The sequence below is a fragment of the Oncorhynchus gorbuscha genome, linkage group LG03 (genome assembly GCF_021184085.1).
Source record: "Oncorhynchus gorbuscha isolate QuinsamMale2020 ecotype Even-year linkage group LG03, OgorEven_v1.0, whole genome shotgun sequence".
NCBI classification, from domain to species: Eukaryota; Metazoa; Chordata; class Actinopteri; order Salmoniformes; family Salmonidae; genus Oncorhynchus; species Oncorhynchus gorbuscha.
Genome location: NC_060175.1, coordinates 66,670,930 through 66,691,341, shown reverse-complemented (window position 1 = coordinate 66,691,341; position 20,412 = coordinate 66,670,930). Strand labels below are relative to the sequence as shown.

General features: G+C 46.8%; 1 protein-coding gene across 1 annotated transcript in view; it reads right to left on the bottom strand.

Moving 5' to 3' along the window:
• adcy6a (adenylate cyclase 6a) overlaps positions 1-20,412 on the bottom strand; it is a 57,638-nt gene that overhangs the window by 8,695 nt on the left and 28,531 nt on the right.

Sequence of the window (20,412 nt, the reverse complement as noted above, 5' to 3'; positions counted from 1 at the left end):
AAAGGGAGAGGGGTGGGGTGGGGGGGGGCATTTAGAGCCTTGACCCCACATTTAAAAATGATCTGTTTTTCCCGTAGCCCTTTACACCTGTATACAGGGTGAAAACGTCAGATTTGGACACTGATAAGTTCCTAGATTGGAACGCAGTGGCTGTACAGTAACGTGCTATACATGCTGTCAGAGCTCAGGGTCTCTGCTTCGCAGAACTGAAATTGGTTTTGACTGACCGACGTTCTAAACTTGAGCTGAGAATTAAGAGGACTCAAAAGTATTTTGAAAGATGAGACGTGGAGGATAATAAATACCGCTTCGATGTCATTACAAGCAAGCCAAACACCCGTGAGTCCAAATGTACATTTCACATTTCGCTTTATCATAAAACTCTGGGATGCAGGGCTGTGTTCCAAACAAAACAACTACAAGTGTACTTGCTCTAGTTCGTCAACGGCACAGCCTGGAGAACTTCAAAAAAGTACCTTGCAGTTGAAGAATCTTCTTTGAGTCATAAAAGCGCATTGAAATTACTTGGGAACTATGCACGCTTTGGAGAGGTGTGTGGCCACTTGGAAACACCAGTTTGACATCTCACTCAAAACTTTGTCATTGTTCGTCAACTTTGTCATTTGTCATTGTCTTCTGTTGCACCTACCCCATTTTTTCCCGATACTATTATTATGTTACTGAATGTGTCCAGAGTATTTTCAGATGTAGTTAGCAACAAATATTGCAAAAAGAACAGTAAATGTAAAAATGTACAGAAAATCAACAATGTAACGTTTGGATTCAGTCGTGTCAGGTGAACTGTTGCGTCCTCACCTTTAGTCTAATCATTTTCCAATCATCTCCAAACTGTTTGCTTTTAATTGCTACCATGTTTATGCATACACTTTCCATATTTCTTGTGTAAAACATTTCAATGTAGCCCTATCCATATAGGCCAATTCCCACAAGTGTAAAGGGTGAAAGGCCCAATGCATTCAAACATTTGATTTCTCTGTGTTTTATGAGAACACTATGAAAACGGGACAATACTGTGAAATTGTGAACATTATGAGTGTAAGAGCTGTTTGAAAAGGCCACCTGAAATCTCAGCCTGTTTTAGTGGGATGGAGTTTTGGTCTGCCCGGTAACATCACCAGGTTGTAAATAGTGTTAATAGCTAGTTAACAGCTTGCTTTCAGACCACTCGCTAACAGTACAAGCTACATTTTTTGCTTAAGAAATGTATCTTTGCTAACGACGCTATTTTTTGCTATATTTGACCATTTTTATTGAAAACAATCACCGTACTTAATTGTTACCCAGATAGGATTTGATATGGAGATAAAAACAGATGCATTGGACCTTTAACATTCTGTGCTAGGGGGCAGAGTAGAGCCATGCTGTGGGTACCTGGATAGAGACTCACTGTACAGAAGTCATACAGTAATGAACTACACAAGGAATCTGACACTGAAATGGTATTTTCCTCGCCATGCAATAAAACAGTGGCGCAGGTCTACTGACATTTCTACGGTTGACAACATCTCCAGGAAATGCACCTAACTCTCTAGATGGGAATTTCAAAGTACACGGATACCTCACAGTGGACCAAGATTATATCGTAATGAATACGTGTACCGATAGCATACAATCTACCCTTCCCCCGCCCCATCTTTCTCTCCCGCTCCCCCTGCCAGAGATTAAACTGTTTACAGTTGCATATCACAATTAGTGACCATAATTATCACCGTTATCAGTATTATCACAGTATTGTTCAAATGTGCTGGAAATGTTCAAAAAGTACTAATACACACACTGAAATCATTTCACCAAGTTTTATATTGAAAACCAACAAACGACAAATCAAATTAGCAGCACTATGCACTTTTTTTGTGGGCATAAACACTAAAGTAACAACATGAAAGATGGCACCATGTGGCCATGACAGGAAGAAGTTCCCCTAGCACAGGTTTAAATGAGCGCAACCTTAAGTAAGCAAACCAAATCAAATAAACAACAAATACAATTAGCAGCACTCACTTTTGTAGTGAGGCACGGCAACCTTCACCAGCCTCAGAAAGCCGGGCCTCTGAAACAATTTGAAATGGCATCACGTCCTTTGCAATGTAATATGAAGGGCTACAGTTGAGGTCTTGAGCATTTTCGTTGTTGTTGTTGATGTGGGTGCATAAGCAGCCTGCCTTTTTAAATGCTTGCTAGAGTGTCTGTGTCACAACTGTAGACGAGGAGGGACCTTAGCATCACTGGGTTTGCCTGCTGCACGTTCATCTCTGTAAACAAGGGAATAGCAAATGTATTATTATTATTATTACATTATAATTACACAAACACACACAAGAGTGGGTGAGTATATGCAATTACCCCTTGCACAATTTACATACATTCTTAATGAGTCTTAAGACTGTGATAGTAATCGCAATGTGCCCAACAATTGACATAAATACAGGAGCCTTGTATAGGAGTCTATAGTGGTTCTCCTGCTGGAACAGTTGTAGAAACAAGTCGACGTCTACCGGATTTTAAATGAACAAAATATATTGGTTGGGTAAAACGTCATAACGTGTTATCGTGTGTAATTGGCGAATAGAGTCTGCAGACACACGACGCCTACAACAGCAGGACAACGCGCAGTGTTTTTACAAGAGTTTGCAACACTGAAAGCTTCAGTTACCTGATTGACACGCTATTAGCAAGTCAGACAGACAAACCATGACATGTTCCCCCCATTCCGAAGTCCCAACATCATGCATTGAGCTAAAAGTGAACTTACCTTGCATTCGCTATAAAGTACTGGGGTGGTGGTCATGAAGATTGACCCAAGAGATTTGAAGTGTTGCGCCCTTTCGCAGGTTGTTGTTGTCCTGCAGGCAAGGTGATCATCTTCGATGAAGTTTCCCCTCAACACTCTTGTAAAAAAAAAATAATAATACGACCACACTTCAGATGTGGTCCTCTTGGAAGGCTGACAAATCTCCCGAGTGCTGACACTGCCTTCCGTCATGTTTTCACACAAAACAAAACTCACGTTGCATGTTGCGCCTGCGTCCGACCGTTGCTACATTTGGTTGATGCTGGACAGTATTTACCGCGAGTTTTTCCAAACCGTGGTAATCAAACACGTTTTTTAATGATAATTCAAAATTTCAAATGGTAATTCTAATCGTAGGGAATTGCACTGTGGTTGATCGCGAAACCGGTAACCGTTTCATCCAAACACAGCTCTCTCGTTTATTCTATGATGGCTTCCATACAGATGCACAGGTCAAACTGTGGTCAATGACAAAGTGTACTTCTCATGGGCTGAGATGTGCAGTTAAATCATTATAATACCTTAAATACACCTGACCTTGTATGGAAATACACTCACGCGCGTCCACACATGCACACGCACACCAACAACAGCAACATTAACATTCCCTTTGGAAGCATGCTGATCCTGTTTGTGAAATCGTGTTTCCTTCTGTTCTCATCCCCTCATTGACCACCTCATATGTTTTACAGCTTGCTTTCTGAACTCCTTACACTTTAAACAGGCATTTTTTTATGTGTCCTGTGCATGTCACACTGTCCCCAGAGTGTCCCCAGCTGCAGTGTGGGAAAAACCACTGCCCTTTGACCCGATGAGAAGCAGTTTCCTTTAAAGATGGCCTCTTCTTCACAGCACGCTGCGTGAGAGAGAGAGAGAGAGAGAGAGAGAGAGAGAGAGAGAGAGAGAGAGAGAGAGAGAGAGAGAGAGAGAGAGAGAGAGAGAGAGAGAGAGAGAGAGAGAGAGAGAGAGAGAGAGAGAGAGAGAGAGAGAGTAGAAACCCTCCACCCTCCACTGCTTTTGGACACAAACACAGGCTGGCCGCATGCCAACAGGAAACACTGTGATGTCACATCCTATGTGGAGACCCTAAATTAGCACAGACAAGTTGTTATGGTGCTAATGAGGCGGAGAGGGTTAAACAAGGTCACCCCAATCTATACCACATCTTTCCATTGAGGTATAAGAGAATGTATTTTGCCAACCCTCCACGTCTTTCTTTCTCTCTTATGCTCTCCCTTTACTTAATATGAAAGGGATTCTATCCTTGTAAATATTTGAATCATCCTGAAATAGACAGTCGGGGTGCCACATCATTATGCAGGTGAAGCCTGCCTCCTACTGGCCAGAGACAGTAACACATGTAGGATTGTTTTGAACGACTTCAATTGATTTCAGTTTACAGCAAAACATACCACCGTATTGGTTCCCACACTTTAAAAATATTTCTCCGCCCAAGAATATCTGTAGAGTTTCCGAAGATACTCGCACTCAAACCAAAAAAGGACAAATCCAAGGAGGCCGAGATGCAAGGATATACTTCATTTAATCCATGCTCGAAACAATACAAAGCTGAAAGTGCACGGTGCTAAAAAGTGAGGAAAAAGCACTTTTTTGCACCGTGCACTTTCAGCTTTGTATTTTTTTAAGCACAGATTAAATGAAGTATGTCCTTGCATCTCGGCCTCCTTGGATTTGTCCTTTTTATGGTTCTCACGCACCTGCTGCCATTCATTCTAACCCTCAATACAGGCTTCCTCCCAAGAACATTACACAGAAAGGGATGAAATCCCACCAAGACCAAAATATGTGTGCATTTCGTCAAAGTAAGTCAGTTGGTGGCCAATACCCCCTGATCTCTTAATCCACATCTGACCCATGAATGAACTTTGAACTCTCCCTGACCTTTCCGAAAAACAAGTGCACAGGTGGATATGCAGAGTTTTTACACCAAAGAGGGAAACAATTAAAACAGGAAGAATTAAAGAAGAGAGAAATATACCAGGAACGTGGAGAACATGGGGCAAGGGAGGAGCAAGATATATAGAATGAGAAACAGTCATGAAAAATTGAGAGGCAGGAATATTTGTGACCTAAGGGAATGGGGTGAAGACTGGGAGGGGTGAAGGGGGTGAGAATAGAACAAATAGAATAGCATACAATGGACAACAACAGATAACATGGAAGACAGGGGGATGTTGAGGGGAGGAAGGATGTGGTGGAAGTGGAGGGAGAGAGAGATAGTAAGGGAGGGAGTGAGGGGAGGGAGAGAGGGAGAGAGAGAGAGATAGTAAGGGAGGGAGCGAGGGGAGGGAGGGAGGGAGAGAGAGGGAGAGAGAGATAGTAAGGGAGGGAGTGAGGGAGAGAGAGAGAGATAGTAAGGGAGGGAGTGAGGGGGAGAGAGAGATCGTAAGGGAGGGAGTGAGTGAGGGAGGGAGAGGGCAAGAGAGGGAGAGAGGGGAGTGAGGGAGAGAGAGAGTAAGAGGGAGAGGGGAAGGAGTGATAGTAAGAGAGGGAGAGAGATAGTAAGGGAGGGAGTGAGGGGAGGGAGTGAGGGAGAGAGATAGTAAGAGAGGGAGCGAGGGGAAGGGGTGAGGGGGAGAGAGGGAGCGAGGGGAAGGGGTGAGGGGGAGAGAGGGAGCGAGGGAAGGGGTGAGGGGGAGAGAGGGAGAGCGAGAGAGAGAGAGCTGGAGAGGACAGATATGGGCCACAGTGACATTAGGCAGATGGCTCCTAGCACTCAGCTCTGTTTACATTACTCTCACTGTTCAAGCAAAAACAGCCCAGAGAGAAGAATGAAACCTGGTATGTGTGCGTGTGTATGTGTGTGTGTTTACTTAAGTGGAGCTCCACTCAGCACCATCTACCTGTTGTGGGCCTACACCTGTCCCGGTCTACAGTCACACACACACACACACACACACACACACACACACACACACACACACACACACACACACACACACACACACACACACACACACACACACACACACACACACACACACACACACACACACACACACACACACACACACACACACACACACACAACCTTATATTGTCCACGCCACAATACAGTAGGACATACTACTATTGTCTATTAATCATTTCCTGTAGTCAAATGACCTAGTGGCCTCATGTTATTAATACTTTTCATCATTTCATAATTAATAAACAGTATGTCTTTTTTTAAACGCCAAAAAAAAAACAGTGTTTCTATGACAAACAGTTTTGTCATATTTCAGTCCTCTGTGATGTATATAAAGTGTCATATTGTGTACGCAAACTCAAAATTGAATTACTATTCCAACTCTATATCTGACACGGTACAGGTGTCTTTCTTTTTTATAAAGCCCGTCGAGAGATGCATACTTTTGTTTGAAAGTCGATATCTTCAAGGCGACCGAGAAGCACTGTTTGTGAACCGGATTTAGCCCACTGCGGTAAAAAGTCTATTACATAGTGATTAGTAGGAGGACCCTCTAAAACAATAATAGTTGTAGTATCTCAGGGGGTACAGTCCATACTCAGTGTGTCACTCTGTAGACAGAGAACCTAATCCTTGGTTATCAAAATGGAGTTACGTAAACCAGTAGTCCCTGATTTAGACAGGGGAAAACGAACAGCAGCAGCAAATGACAAAAAACAGCACAGGATACATTAAAATGCATTTAAAAAGCCTCTAAAAGGCTTAGCGTGGATGGGCAGGGTCCATCAGTAAATGACCAAATGACTCAATGAATACGCAGCGGAATAAAAGGCTGACGGACTCCAGTGATGACCTGTCTATACTTGTCTGTCTAAAACCATACAGAATCTGGTACAACTTTGTTCCTCACAGCAAGAGAACATTCCAGTTGATATGCAGTTACGTTTTGAATTGGTGCATATTGTTTTGTTCAGTAAAGAAATCCAACTGCATTGTTGCAGCTCTCAAATATATATATATATATATATATATTTTGAATTTATCCTGGAAACCTCATCTTGTTTGATTGAATTGCACCTAAACCTCTTTAAGCATTGTGGCATAAACACGAATGCATTCTTATGTGGATACACTGAAACATACACAATCAACCACTAGCAATTCACACCCAGTCCCCCAGCCCAGGCCATGCTCCACCACGCCGAACTCCCTTCCTCTCCTCTCCTCCTTGAACCCCACCACAGCTCCCCCTGCTCTACATCTGCTCTCCCTAGCCATCATCACCCTTGGAGGGCCAGATGAAGATGAGAGTGAGTTAATGGAATATCCAGGGGGTTTATTTATAGGTTCGGTTCCTTTATGATGGATTTAGCTCACCGGTCATTTACTTTACCAGGAAGTCTATGCTCTGGCCCCAGTGTCTATAAACATCGTCTTTTAAGGCCAGAGGAGATCCTTTCAACACATCAGTTCCACCAGGGAAACAATTGTACTTAGAAGGAGAGAGAAAGTCAGAATGTATTTGGAGAAAAGAGACAGCTGCGAGACGAGAAAGACACAGAAAGAGTGAGCTCCTTTGCTTAGCATCATCTTGTGCTAAATAGCGCCTTTCGAATAGTGCCACAGACCACACTTGTGTCCAACATACTCTGCAAAAAGGATGTTTTGTTTCTTGTCAACGTATTTATTTGTATGGAAAGATTCAATTAGACTATTAAGAAAATATATCTTTAGTCGTCAACTAGTGTTTTTTATCCCAAATGTATTTGTATGTGGTTCAGTAGATCATGATCATTAAGAAAGAGAAACACTTTTTAAAAATCTAGTTTTCTTTTTTAATCAATTTGTCTAGAATCCCTTTTCTAGTTGCCCATTACAAGTCAACCAAGCATTGCCCGAGCCCAACATCTTATACCTTATATGATTTATGGTCAAACAGGTTTCCTTTGGGGAACGCTGGCGGTGACCTAATCTCAGAACCCAGAACCAAATCGTACGTCCGCTAAAGCTAGCAGCTGACTATTCTTTTAACTTCTGTCACCAGAGATTATGTGTGACCTAAAACTGTCCTGAACTGAGAAGGAGGACAGGGTCTATGTGGGGCCTCGTGCTGCTTATAAAGGGCGTAGAGGCACATATAAGGCAGAGTTAGAAAGTAGTGCTGAGTGATAATGTTGTTCATTTTTTGGTTATTAAATAAATAAAGCTAAACAACTAAACCACAACCGACCGACGTCCCACCCCCCCAATTTTTTCTAAAAAAGAAATTGTGAGCCCAAGAGAGAAATCAAATTATTCATGAGAGAAATCAAGTTAATAACTATGTGGGACGTTGGGCTTAAGCACATATTCAACCTAGTTCAGCACAGAAATGTGGTAATGAACTACAATGACCATGATCCACTGCGCCTGTTCTTTCCTGCTCGGACAGAGATGGACACAACTGATTACATGTAATCTGATTACAAAAACTATAACTGTAATGTTACATTACCTGTTACAAAACATTGTAATCGGATTACATATACTTTAGATAAAACAAATGATTACTTCTTGGATTACTTTTATATTCAGAAAGGAGGTTTGCAAAAAATATATACATAACACCTTTATGTTTTCTCAATGACATTCAATTCATTCCACTTATATTTGACATTTTAGCAGACACTCTTATCCAAAGCCATTTACAGTTCCCAGCAAGGACACATATGGTATAGTAGCACTGCAGCAGGCTCATCCCTCCCCTCTTCCTCCCATCCTGCCCTCCTTCTTCCCCCTTTACAATATTCAGCCAACACCCAACACCCAACACTGAGGAACCGATCACAGCAGGGTGCTAGGAGCTCGGAGTGTTTGTGTGCGTGTGTGTGTGTGCATGTGTGTGTGGACGTGTTTGGACCAGACTGGGGAAATTTTGTTAGTCCCCACAAGGTCAAATGCTATTTCTAGAAGGTTTAGGGTTAAGGTTAGAATTAGTGTTAGGGTTAGAATTTACATTAAGGTTTAGGGTTAGGAGCTAGGGTTAGTTTTAGGGTTAGGGTTAGGAGCTAGGGTTAGGTTTAAGGTCAGGTTTTTGGGTTACGGTTAGGGTTTAGAGTTAGTGTAAGAGTATGGGTTAGGGGTTATGGAAAATCAGATTTTGAACGGGAATGAATTGTGTTTCCCCACAAGGTTAGCTGTACAAGACTGTGTGTGTGTGTGTGTGCGTGTGTGTGTGTGCGTGCGTGAGCGTGTGTGTGTGTGTGAGCGTGACCGTGTGCGTGTGAAACCAGCAACCAGTGGAACCATTTGACACTTGAGCTCGCTTCTCCGAGCATTTCCCCCCTCACACCTACTTCCCTTGGGTTACTAGCTGTGACTGTGAGCATGTGATTGTCTCCATGTGCGAAGTTGTTGTTGACTGTTCAGTTACAATCCCATACAGTAAGTCCCATTCGTTAGCTCCTCCCACGCTCTCACACAGACTGAGGTATATAATATTCAAAACAAAAGGCCAAAGAAACATGGAAACACTGTATAGTCGACGCGGGCAGGAAAAGGTCCTTAAACACTGAAGATGATTATACTACTAATGATGGTGATGTTTAAAAAAAAAATCTATATCCCTCTGTCCTCTCCCCTTCTCTGTAACCCCAGGGCTAAAGGGTTGTGGTTAGCATTAGCCCTCGATGTGGCGAAGGCCAGTGCCTCACACCTTGGAAGATTCTGACCTGTCAGAGACGCTAGCACCACACAAGGTGTTCACTTAGCAGGCATTGCCCACATTCCACTGGCTCCCTCCAAAGACCTGCCACCCACTACCCAGGAGGGGTCACTGAGGGTACAGGCCTGGCTGGACCTAGAGAGTTAGGGTGGAGGGTACACTGTATCAGGATAAACTGTCAATTATACGGTAATGCTGATTATTATCAGCATTATTATGTTGCCAGTTTGGAGGCCTTTGTTAAGGCCTCTAGAAGTGCAAGTGATATAAAACACAACATATTCATTGATATGCTGTAATGTGTAAACACATTACTATAGCAACCAACCTGCTAGCACCAATCCCATTAAATTACGGTAAAACACTGTGAAATCTCCCATCAATGAATTTCATTAATTGATTAATTAATTACAATTACGGTAGCATGTACTTGTTTACAGTACAATACAGTCAATTATATGGTATAATACGTTGTGTCATTACACAGTACTTGCTTTGATACTATATTTAGATTACAGTAGTGTACTGCAATATGAAATACAATAACTTACTTGCCACTTTGCTGCCTGTAAGTTACTGTCAAAATCACAGCAACCCCTTTACAGTGTACAGGCTAGGGCCCAGAGAGGGAGGGTGGAGGATACAGACCTGGGTCTAGAGAGGGAAGGTGGAGGATACAGACCTGGGTCTAGAGAGGGAGGGTGGAGGATACAGACCTGGGTCTAGAGAGGGAGGGTGGAGGATACAGACCTGTGTCTAGAGAGGGAGGGTGGAGGATACAGACCTGGGTCTAGAGAGGGAAGGTGCAGGATACAGACCTGGGTCTAGAGAGGGAGGGTGGAGGATACAGACCTGGGTCTAGAGAGGGAGGGTGGAGGATACAGACCTGGGTCTAGAGAGGGAGGGTGGAGGATACAGACCTGGGTCTAGAGAGGGAGGGTGGAGGATACAGATCTGGGTCTAGAGAGGGAGGGTGGAGGATACAGACCTGGGTCTAGAGAGGGAGGGTGGAGGATACAGACCTGGGTCTAGAGAGGGAAGGTGGAGGATACAGACCTGGGTCTAGAGAGGGAGGGTGGAGGATACAGACCTGGGTCTAGAGAGGGAAGGTGGAGGATACAGACCTGGGTCTAGAGAGGGAGGGTGGAGGATACAGACCTGGGTCTAGAGAGGGAGGGTGGAGGATACAGACCTGGCTCTAGAGAGGGAAGGTGGAGGATACAGACCTGGGTCTAGAGAGGGAGGGTGGAGGATACAGACCTGGGTCTAGAGAGGGAGGGTGGAGGATACAGACCTGGGTCTAGAGAGGGAAGGTGGAGGATACAGACCTGGGTCTAGAGAGGGAGGGTGGAGGATACAGACCTGGGTCTAGAGAGGGAGGGTGGAGGATACAGATCTGGGTCTAGAGAGGGAGGGTGGAGGATACAGACCTGGGTCTAGAGAGGGAGGGTGGAGGATACAGACCTGGGTCTAGAGAGGGAAGGTGGAGGATACAGACCTGGGTCTAGAGAGGGAGGGTGGAGGATACAGACCTGGCTCTAGAGAGGGAAGGTGGAGGATACAGACCTGGGTCTAGAGAGGGAGGGTGGAGGATACAGACCTGGGTCTAGAGAGGGAGGGTGGAGGATACAGACCTGGCTCTAGAGAGGGAAGGTGGAGGATACAGACCTGGGTCTAGAGAGGGAGGGTGGAGGATACAGACCTGGGTCTAGAGAGGGAGGGTGGAGGATACAGACCTGGGTCTAGAGAGGGAAGGTGGAGGATACAGACCTGGGTCTAGAGAGGGAAGGTGGAGGATACAGACCTGGGTCTAGAGAGGGAGGGTGGAGGATACAGACCTGGGTCTAGAGAGGGAAGGTGGAGGATACAGACCTGGGTCTAGAGAGGGAGGGTGGAGGATACAGACCTGTGTCTAGAGATGGAAGGTGCAGGATACAGACCTGGGTCTAGAGAGGGAGGGTGGAGGATACAGACCTGGGTCTAGAGAGGGAGGGTGGAGGATACAGACCTGGGTCTAGAGAGGGAGGGTGGAGGATACAGACCTGGGTCTAGAGAGGGAGGGTGGAGGATACATACCTGGGTCTAGAGAGGGAAGGTGTAGGGGGCTCAGGCTAGCAGCTAGCTATCCCTGTTTGGGACCACAATCACTGACTTTCATTCGCTGTTTGTTCACTGTAATCCAGAACCAATCCTCCTGGAACATCAGCTTCCTCAATCCAAAGCCACGATCATGCATTTTCCTACATTCTATCCACAACAATCTGTGCAGCCAGGAAAAACAAAGGGGCTGCCTTCAACATGCAGAAACCTGAGGCGTCTTAGAAACCTAACAGCCTGGCTTTACATTAGTACCCTCAGGAACTCTATTACTACTGAGGCCAATTTCAAGACATGGACTAAGACATGTAAGCACTAGGTGGGAAAAGTCAATTTAGTGGGACATAACTATACAGGAAGCGGAGAGGAGAGCTGCAGTGAATTTATAAGTCCATTTTCCCAGTGGGAACAGTGACTGATGGGATATTATTGCTGAAACGGGGCCAGGGAGAGAGCAGTCGGAGTGCTATGGCCTTTCTGAAGCGTCTGGAAGTCCTTCAAACATCTGTCTTAGATCAATCTGAGAGAGAACTAGTGACAAAGCAGAACATGAATCATTCTCTATGAGCTTTGCCTCATGTCTACCTGTATGTGTGTGTGTGTGTGTGCGTGTGCGTGTGCGTGTGTGTGTGCGTGTGCGTGTGCGTGTGTGCGATTGTCTCTCTTTTTCTTCAGCTATTTCTCTCTCAGTTTTTCTGTTGACTTTTCTTCGTCTTCCCGTCTTTTTTTGTTTCTCATTGGCTCCCTTTTTCTCTCCCTCTCTCACTACCAGTCTCTCCCTTTCCCTACCTCCCTCCCTCTTTCCCTCCCGCTGTCGTGCTAGGAAGGCATCTGCTGGGTTTGTGTACTCAGCCTGGACTCCATGTCTACACGGTTCTCTCCCTGCCCTTATCTGAAATGGCCAGAGCTGTATGGACAGATAGAGGGAGGACCTGCCTATTCCAGTTCTGCTAGCCTGCCTGTCTTCCAGTGATGGGGGGGGGACAAAATCGATACAGTTACATATCGGGGTGCTATGTTAAACAATATATTGTATTGTATCTTTTTGACAATATCACAATTTTATGTTTTTGCGCTAGTTGGCTGTAACTGCACCAAAACGCTAGTATTTTTCCTTCATAGGTTGTTCGCCATCTTCTTTTTCAATATGGAGTCAATCTGTTTTCAGCACTTTTATTTCCATAACCGATCAAAACTCATTTTATCAAGAGCTGTCTCATCGAATCGCAATAAAATCCCAGTATCAAATGACAATACATATAGAATCGCAATACATATCGTATCAGTATCGTGACAATATCGTGTCGGGAGGTGCCTGGCAATTCCCATCGCTACTGTACTCTGCACCACTGTTTATCGGTGCAGACTAACCTGTCCACAAGAGATTAGCTGCTGACTGACTAACTAGTTGTCACGTGTGCTCCCTCTCCGGCCTCCAGGTCACCAGGCTGCTCGTTATGGCGCACACCTGTCACCATCGTTACGCACACCTGCACGTCATCAGACTCCCCCTGGACTCCATCACTTCCCTGATTACCTTCTCTATATATATGCCACTCCCTATGGTTCCTTCCCCAGGCCTCATCGTTTCTGTTTCAGTTTCGTGTCTGTGCGTTGTTCGTGTTTTGTATTATGTCACGTTTTATTTGATTCAAATACGCACTCCCTGAACTTACCTCCCGACTCTCAGCGCACATGGTTACACTAGTTTATGATTACCCCTTTTCTATCAAGGCCTCACAAACTCTCAGCGCCATCATTCAGAATCTGAGCCATCAAACAGGTCTGATGATAATAATACAAATGGTGGAACACCCAAACAAAACCTCCAGGCCAAACCATTATCAGAGTGAGGGGGGTCGGGGGTCGGGTTACAGGCGTACAGCCTCCCACACAGTTCCTACTCCCTCGGGGCTTGAAAAAACAGCGAGCTTTCACAACGCCCCGGAAGCATCCAAAACGTGCAGCCTGACAAGCCCCTCAGCTGGCCGACCGCAGATAAGCTTCTTCTCTGAACCAGACAAGCGATGGGCAACAACAACTAAAAACACCCTGTGTGTCCCTCTCCCTCCCACCCATTGCCCCCTATCTCCACTCAAGTGTCCTCTCCCCCAGCCATAGTCCATTCTACATTTGGACTGGTGCCACGTCGGCACGGCTTGTTTACAGCCCAATGTACTGTTCCTATGGCCAGGCCTGTGGATGGCAGCCGCATTTAGCCGCCATTTTGTCATTTGTGTGGTAGGGGAACAAAGTTGTAGAACAGCCCGACCACTAACGTAAACCATTACCCTTGTCTTAACCTTCACTCGCTAATTCTGCCATTCAGATGGTAAAAACACTGAGGTTACTAAACAAGAATGGTACAGGCACAGAATTTGTCACCAGGCAAGTATGCCTATACGGTATCCTTTTCCACAATCTGATGGAAAGGGGAGACAAAAAATGTTCCCCCATGCTAAAATGCAACAATAACTCAACTGTATATACCAACACAGCCTACTGGGTCTTGACGACATGAGTTGTAGTTGTTTCCATGGCAACTGCCGGACTGAACCGAACACAAGCACCGAGAGAGACACATGATTGGCTAGTGGTGGTGGTGCCTTTTTTTTGTTCCAGTCATTCTCAGAAGTGATGCTAAAACGATGATTCCTTTCTCATGTTGCTCATTGGTCCTTGTCTGCTCTAGGGGGCCTGTTGCAAAGATCCTAGAAAAGCTTGCTGCTCCAAAGGAATGAAAACAACAACTTTCATAAACAGCTAATATCAAATGTGTGAAGTGCCAAGTGTAAAAACGAGACACTAGGTGTATTCTCACCAGCAGAAACCCTGTATATCTGTATATGTATAGATCAGTGTGTAATATCTCTTGAAGAATCCCCTGACTGTCATGTTTTGTCATTGGTTATCATGTCTTGTCTCTGTGCTTCCCTTCTATTCGTTTCCCTCTGCTGGTCTTATTAGGTTCTTTCCCTCTTTCTATCCCTCTCTTCCCCTCCCTCTCTCCCTCTCTCACTCTCTCTCCTTATCGTTCCGTTCCTGCTCCCAGCTGTTCCTCATTTACTCTTTTCACACCTGTCCCCTATTTTGCCCTCTGATTAGAGCCACTATTTCTCCCTCTGTTTTCCGCTTCTGTCCTTGTCGGATCCTTGTATGATGTTCGCTGTTCTGTGTCCTTGTCTCGCCCTGTCGTGTTTGATCTTCTTCAGATGCTGCGTATGAGCAGGTGTCTTAGTCTGCTACGGTCGGTGCCTTCCCGAAGCAACCTGCAGTCTATGGTCGAGTCTCCAGTCAGTCCTCGCAACTACGAGTGGATTTCAGTTTTTCCTGTTTTGTTTTCTCCTTGATATATCCAGGATTATTACTTTTGTCATATACTGGAAGAAAGACTCTGTTTTCGTTAAGTCGCTTTTGGGTCCTCATTCACCAGCATAACAGAAGGATCCGACCAAGAATGGACCCAGCGACTACGGATTCTCGTAACACTGCCGTCGAGATCCAGGGAGCAATGCTCAGCAGACACGAGCAGGAATTGTCTGCTGCTCGTCATGCCGTTGAGACCCTGGCCGCTCAGGTTTCCGACCTCTCAGGACAGTTTCAGAGTCTTCGTCTCGTGCCACCAGCTACTTCCTGGTCTTCCGAGTCTCCGGAACCTAGGGTTAATAACCCACCATGTTACTCTGGGCAGCCCACCGCTCCTTTCTCACCCAGTGTGATATTGTGTTCTCTCTCCAACCCAACACATACTCAAGAGAGAGAGCTCGGATTGCTTACGTCATTTCACTCCTTTCTGGTCGGGCTCGAGAGTAGGGCACAGCTATCTGGGAGGCAAGGGCTGAGTGTTCTAACAATTATCTGAACTTTAAAGAGGAGATGATACGGGTTTTTGATCGTTCAGTTTTTGGTAGGGAGGCTTCTAGGGCCCTGGCTTCCCTATGTCAAGGTGATCGATCCATAACGGATTACTCTATAGAGTTTCGCACTCTTGCTGCCTCTAGTGACTGGAACGAGCCGGCGTTGCTCGCTCGTTTTCTGGAGGGACTCCACGCTGAGGTTAAGGATGAGATTCTCTCCCGGGAGGTTCCTTCCAGTGTGGACTCTTTGATTGCACTCGCCATCCGCATAGAATGACGGGTAGATCTTCGCCAACGAGCTCGTGGAAGAGAGCTCGCGTTAACGGTGTTCCCCCTCTCCGCATCGCAACCATCTCCTCCCTCCGGCTCAGAGACTGAGCCCATGCAGCTGGGAGGTATTCGCATCTCGACTAAGGAGAGGGAACGGAGGATCACCAACCGCCTTTGCCTCTATTGCGGTTCTGCTGGACATTTTGTCAATTCATGTCCAGTAAAAGCCAGAGCTCATCAGTAAGCGGAGGGCTACTGGTGAGCGCTACTACTCAGGTCTCTCCATCAAGATCCTGTACTACCATGTCGGTCCATCTACGCTGGACCGGTTCGGCTGCTTCATGCAGTGCCTTGATAGACTCTGGGGCTGAGGGTTGTTTTATGGACGAAGCATGGGCTCGGAAACATGACATTCCTCTCAGACAGTTAGGGAAGCCCACGCCCATGTTCGCCTTAGATGGTAGTCTTCTCCCCAGTATCAGATATGAGACACTACCTTTAACCCTCACAGTATCTGGTAACCACAGTGAGACCATTTCCTTTTTGATTTTTCGTTCACCTTTTACACCTGTTGTTTTGGGTCATCCCTGGCTAGTATGTCATAATCCTTCTATTAATTGGTCTAGTAATTCTATCCTATCCTGGAACGTTTCTTGTCATGTGAAGTGTTTAATGTCTGCTATCCCTCCTGTTTCTTCTGTCCCCTCTTCTCAGGAGGAACCTGGTGATTTGACAGGAGTGCCGGAGGAATATCATGATCTGCGCACGGTCTTCAGTCGGTCCAGAGCCAACTCCCTTCCTCCTCACCGGTCGTATGATTGTAGTACTGATCTCCTTCCGGGGACCACTCCCCCTCGGGGTAGACTATACTCTCTGTCGGCTCCCGAACGTAAGGCTCTCAAGGATTATTTGTCTGTTTCTCTCGACGCCGGCACCGTAGTGCCTTCTTCCTCTCCCGCCGGAGCGGGGGTTTTTTTTGTTAAGAAGAAGGACGGTACTCTGCGCCCCTGCGTGGATTATCGAGGGCTGAATGACATAACGGTTAAGAATCGTTATCCGCTTCCCCTTATGTCGTCAGCCTTCGAGATTCTGCAGGGAGCCAGGTTCTTTACTAAGTTGGACCTTCGTAACGCTTACCATCTCGTGCGCATCAGAGAGGGGGACGAGTGGAAAACGGCGTTTAACACTCCGTTAGGGCATTTTGAGTACCGGGTTCTGCCGTTCGGTCTCGCTAATGCTCCAGCTGATTTTCAGGCATTAGTTAATGATGTACTGAGAGACATGCTGAACATCTTTGTTTTTGTCTACCTTGACGATATCCTGATTTTTTCACCGTCACTCGAGATTCATGTTCAGCACGTTCGACGTGTACTCCAACGCCTTTTAGAGAATTGTCTCTACGTGAAGGCTGAGAAGTGCGCCTTTCATGTCTCCTCTGTCACATTTCTCGGTTCTGTTATTTCCGCTGAAGGCATTCAGATGGATCCCGCTAAAGTCCAGGCTGTCAGTGATTGGCCCGTTCCAAGGTCACGTGTCGAGTTGCAGCGCTTTCTAGGTTTCGCTAATTTCTATCGGCGTTTCATTCGTAATTTCGGTCAAGTTGCTGCCCCTCTCACAGCTCTTACTTCTGTCAAGACGTGCTTTAAGTGGTCCGGTTCCGCCCAGGGAGCTTTTGATCTCCTCAAGAAGCGTTTTACGTCCGCTCCTATCCTTGTTACTCCTGACGTCACTAAACAATTCATTGTCGAGGTTGACGCTTCAGAGGTGGGCGTGGGAGCCATTCTATCCCAGCGCTTCCAGTCTGACGATAAGGTCCATCCTTGAGCTTATTTTTCTCATCGCCTGTCGCCATCGGAACGCAACTATGATGTGGGTAACCGCGAACTGCTCGCCATCCGCTTAGCCCTAGGCGAATGGCGACAGTGGTTGGAGGGGGCGACCGTTCCTTTTGTCGTTTGGACTGACCATAAGAACCTTGAGTACATCCGTTCTGCCAAACGACTTAATGCACGTCAAGCTCGTTGGGCGTTGTTTTTCGCTCGTTTCGAGTTCGTGATTTCTTATCGCCCGGGTAATAAGAACACCAAGCCTGATGCCTTATCCCGTCTCTTTGGTTCTTCTGTGGCTTCTACCGATCCCGAGGGGATTCTTCCTGATGGGCGTGTTGTCGGGTTGACTGTCTGGGGAATTGAGAGACAGGTTAAGCAAGCACTCACTCACACTGCGTCGCCGCGCGCTTGTCCTAGTAACCTTCTTTTCGTTCCTGTTTCTACTCGTCTGGCTGTTCTTCAGTGGGCTCACTCTGCCAAGTTAGCTGGCCACCCCGGCGTTTGGGGTACACTTGCTTCTATTCGCCAGCGGTTTTGGTGGCCTACTCAGGAGCGTGACACGCGCCGTTTCGTGGCTGCTTGTTCGGACTGCGCGCAGACTAAGTCAGGTAACTCTCCTCCTGCCGGTCGTCTCAGACCGCTTCCCATTCCTTCTCGACCATGGTCTCACATCGCCTTAGACTTCATTACCGGTCTGCCTTCGTCTGCGGGGAAGACTGTGATTCTTACGGTTGTCGATAGGTTCTCTAAGGCGGCACATTTCATTCCCCTCGCTAAGCTTCCTTCCGCTAAGGAGACGGCACAAATCATCATTGAGAATGTGTTCAGAATTCATGGCCTCCCGTTAGACGCCGTTTCAGACAGAGGTCCGCAATTCACGTCACAGTTTTGGAGGGAATTCTGTCGTTTGATTGGTGCTTCCGTCAGTCTCTCTTCCGGTTTTCATCCCCAGTCTAACGGTCAAGCAGAAAGGGCCAATCAGACGATTGGTCGCATATTACGCAGCCTTTCTTTTAGAAACCCTGCGTCTTGGGCAGAACAGCTCCCGTGGGCAGAATACGCTCACAACTCGCTTCCTTCGTCTGCTACCGGGCTATCTCCGTTTCAGAGTAGTCTGGGGTACCAGCCTCCTCTGTTCTCGTCCCAGCTCGCCGAGTCCAGCGTTCCCTCCGCTCAGGCGTTTGTCCAATGTTGTGAGCGCACCTGGAGGAGGGTGAGGTCTGCACTTTGCCGTTACAGGGCGCAGACTGTGAGAGCCGCCAATAAACGTAGGATTAAGAGTCCTAGGTATTGTCGCGGCCAGAGAGTGTGGCTTTCCACTCGTAACCTTCCCCTTACGACAGCTTCTCGCAAGTTGACTCCGCGGTTCATTGGTCCGTTCCGTGTCTCCCAGGTCGTCAATCCTGTCGCTGTGCGACTGCTTCTTCCGCGACATCTTCGTCGCGTCCACCCTGTCTTCCGTGTCTCCTGTGTCAAGCCCTTTCTTCGCGCCCCCGTTCGTCTTCCCTCCCCCCCATCCTTGTCGAGGGCGCACCTATTTACAAGGTACGAAAGATCATGGACATGCGTTCTCGGGGACGTGGTCACCAGTACTTAGTGGATTGGGAGGGTTACGGTCCTGAGGAGAGGAGTTGGGTTCCATCTCGGGACGTGCTGGACCGTTCGCTGATTGATGATTTCCTCCGTTGCCGCCAGGGTTCCTCCTCGAGTGCGCCAGGAGGCGCTCGATGAGTGGGGGGGTACTGTCATGTTTTGTCATTGGTTATCATGTCTTGTCTCTGTGCTTCCCTTCTATTCATTTCCCTCTGCTGGTCTTATTAGGTTCTTTCCCTCTTTCTATCCCTCTCTTCCCCTCCCTCTCTCCCTCTCTCGCTCTCTCTCCTTATCGTTCCGTTCCTGCTCCCAGCTGTTCCTCATTTACTCTTTTCACACCTGTCCCCTATTTTGCCCTCTGATTAGAGCCACTATTTCTCCCTCTGTTTTCCGCTTCTGTCCTTGTCGGATCCTTGTATGATGTTCGCTGTTCTGTGTCCTTGTCTCGCCCTGTCGTGTTTGAACTTCTTCAGATGCTGCGTATGAGCAGGTGTCTTAGTCTGCTACGGTCGGTGCCTTCCCGAAGCAACCTGCAGTCTATGGTCGAGTCTCCAGTCAGTCCTCGCAACTACGAGTGGATTTCAGTTTTTCCTGTTTTGTTTTCTCCTTGATATATCCAGGATTATTACTTTTGTCATATACTGGAATAAAGACTCTGTTTTCGTTAAGTCGCTTTTGGGTCCTCATTCACCAGCATAACACTGACACCCCTCAAAATGACTAACCACAGTCAGCTCAGAATCCTGTCCAGGCAAAAGGAATTAAACCTGTTCCTCAAACTCTGAAAAAACCCACTGTTGTGTTCTTGTGATCCCCAGAAGACGTGCTGGTAAGGATGAGAATCTCAGTGTGACAGGTAGCTTTGTTAAAATGCTGCTGTGGCGTTAAATGCACAAATAATTTATCGGGGTGACTGTGTGGGAAGAATGTCGTATTCTCCTCCTTCAATTGCACAGCCTCGCTACCTTATCCTCCACCTCCTTCTGCTCATCTTCTTCCTCCTCCTCCTCCTCACCCATCTCCACCTCCTCCTCACCCATCCCTACCTCCTCCTTGTCCTCCTCTACCTCCTCCTCGTTCTCCTGCTCCTCTTCCTCCTCGCCCTCCTCCTCTACCTCCACCTCCTCCTCCTTTTTCTCCTCTTCCTCCTCACCCTCTACCGCCACCTCGTCCTCCTCCACCTCCTCCTCCTCTTCTTCCTCCTCCACACCCTCCTCCACCTCCTCCTCCTCCTCCACACCCTCCTCCACCTCCTCCTCCTCTTCTTCCTCCTCCTCCACACCCTCCTCCTCCTCTTCTTCCTCCTCCTCCACACCCTCCTC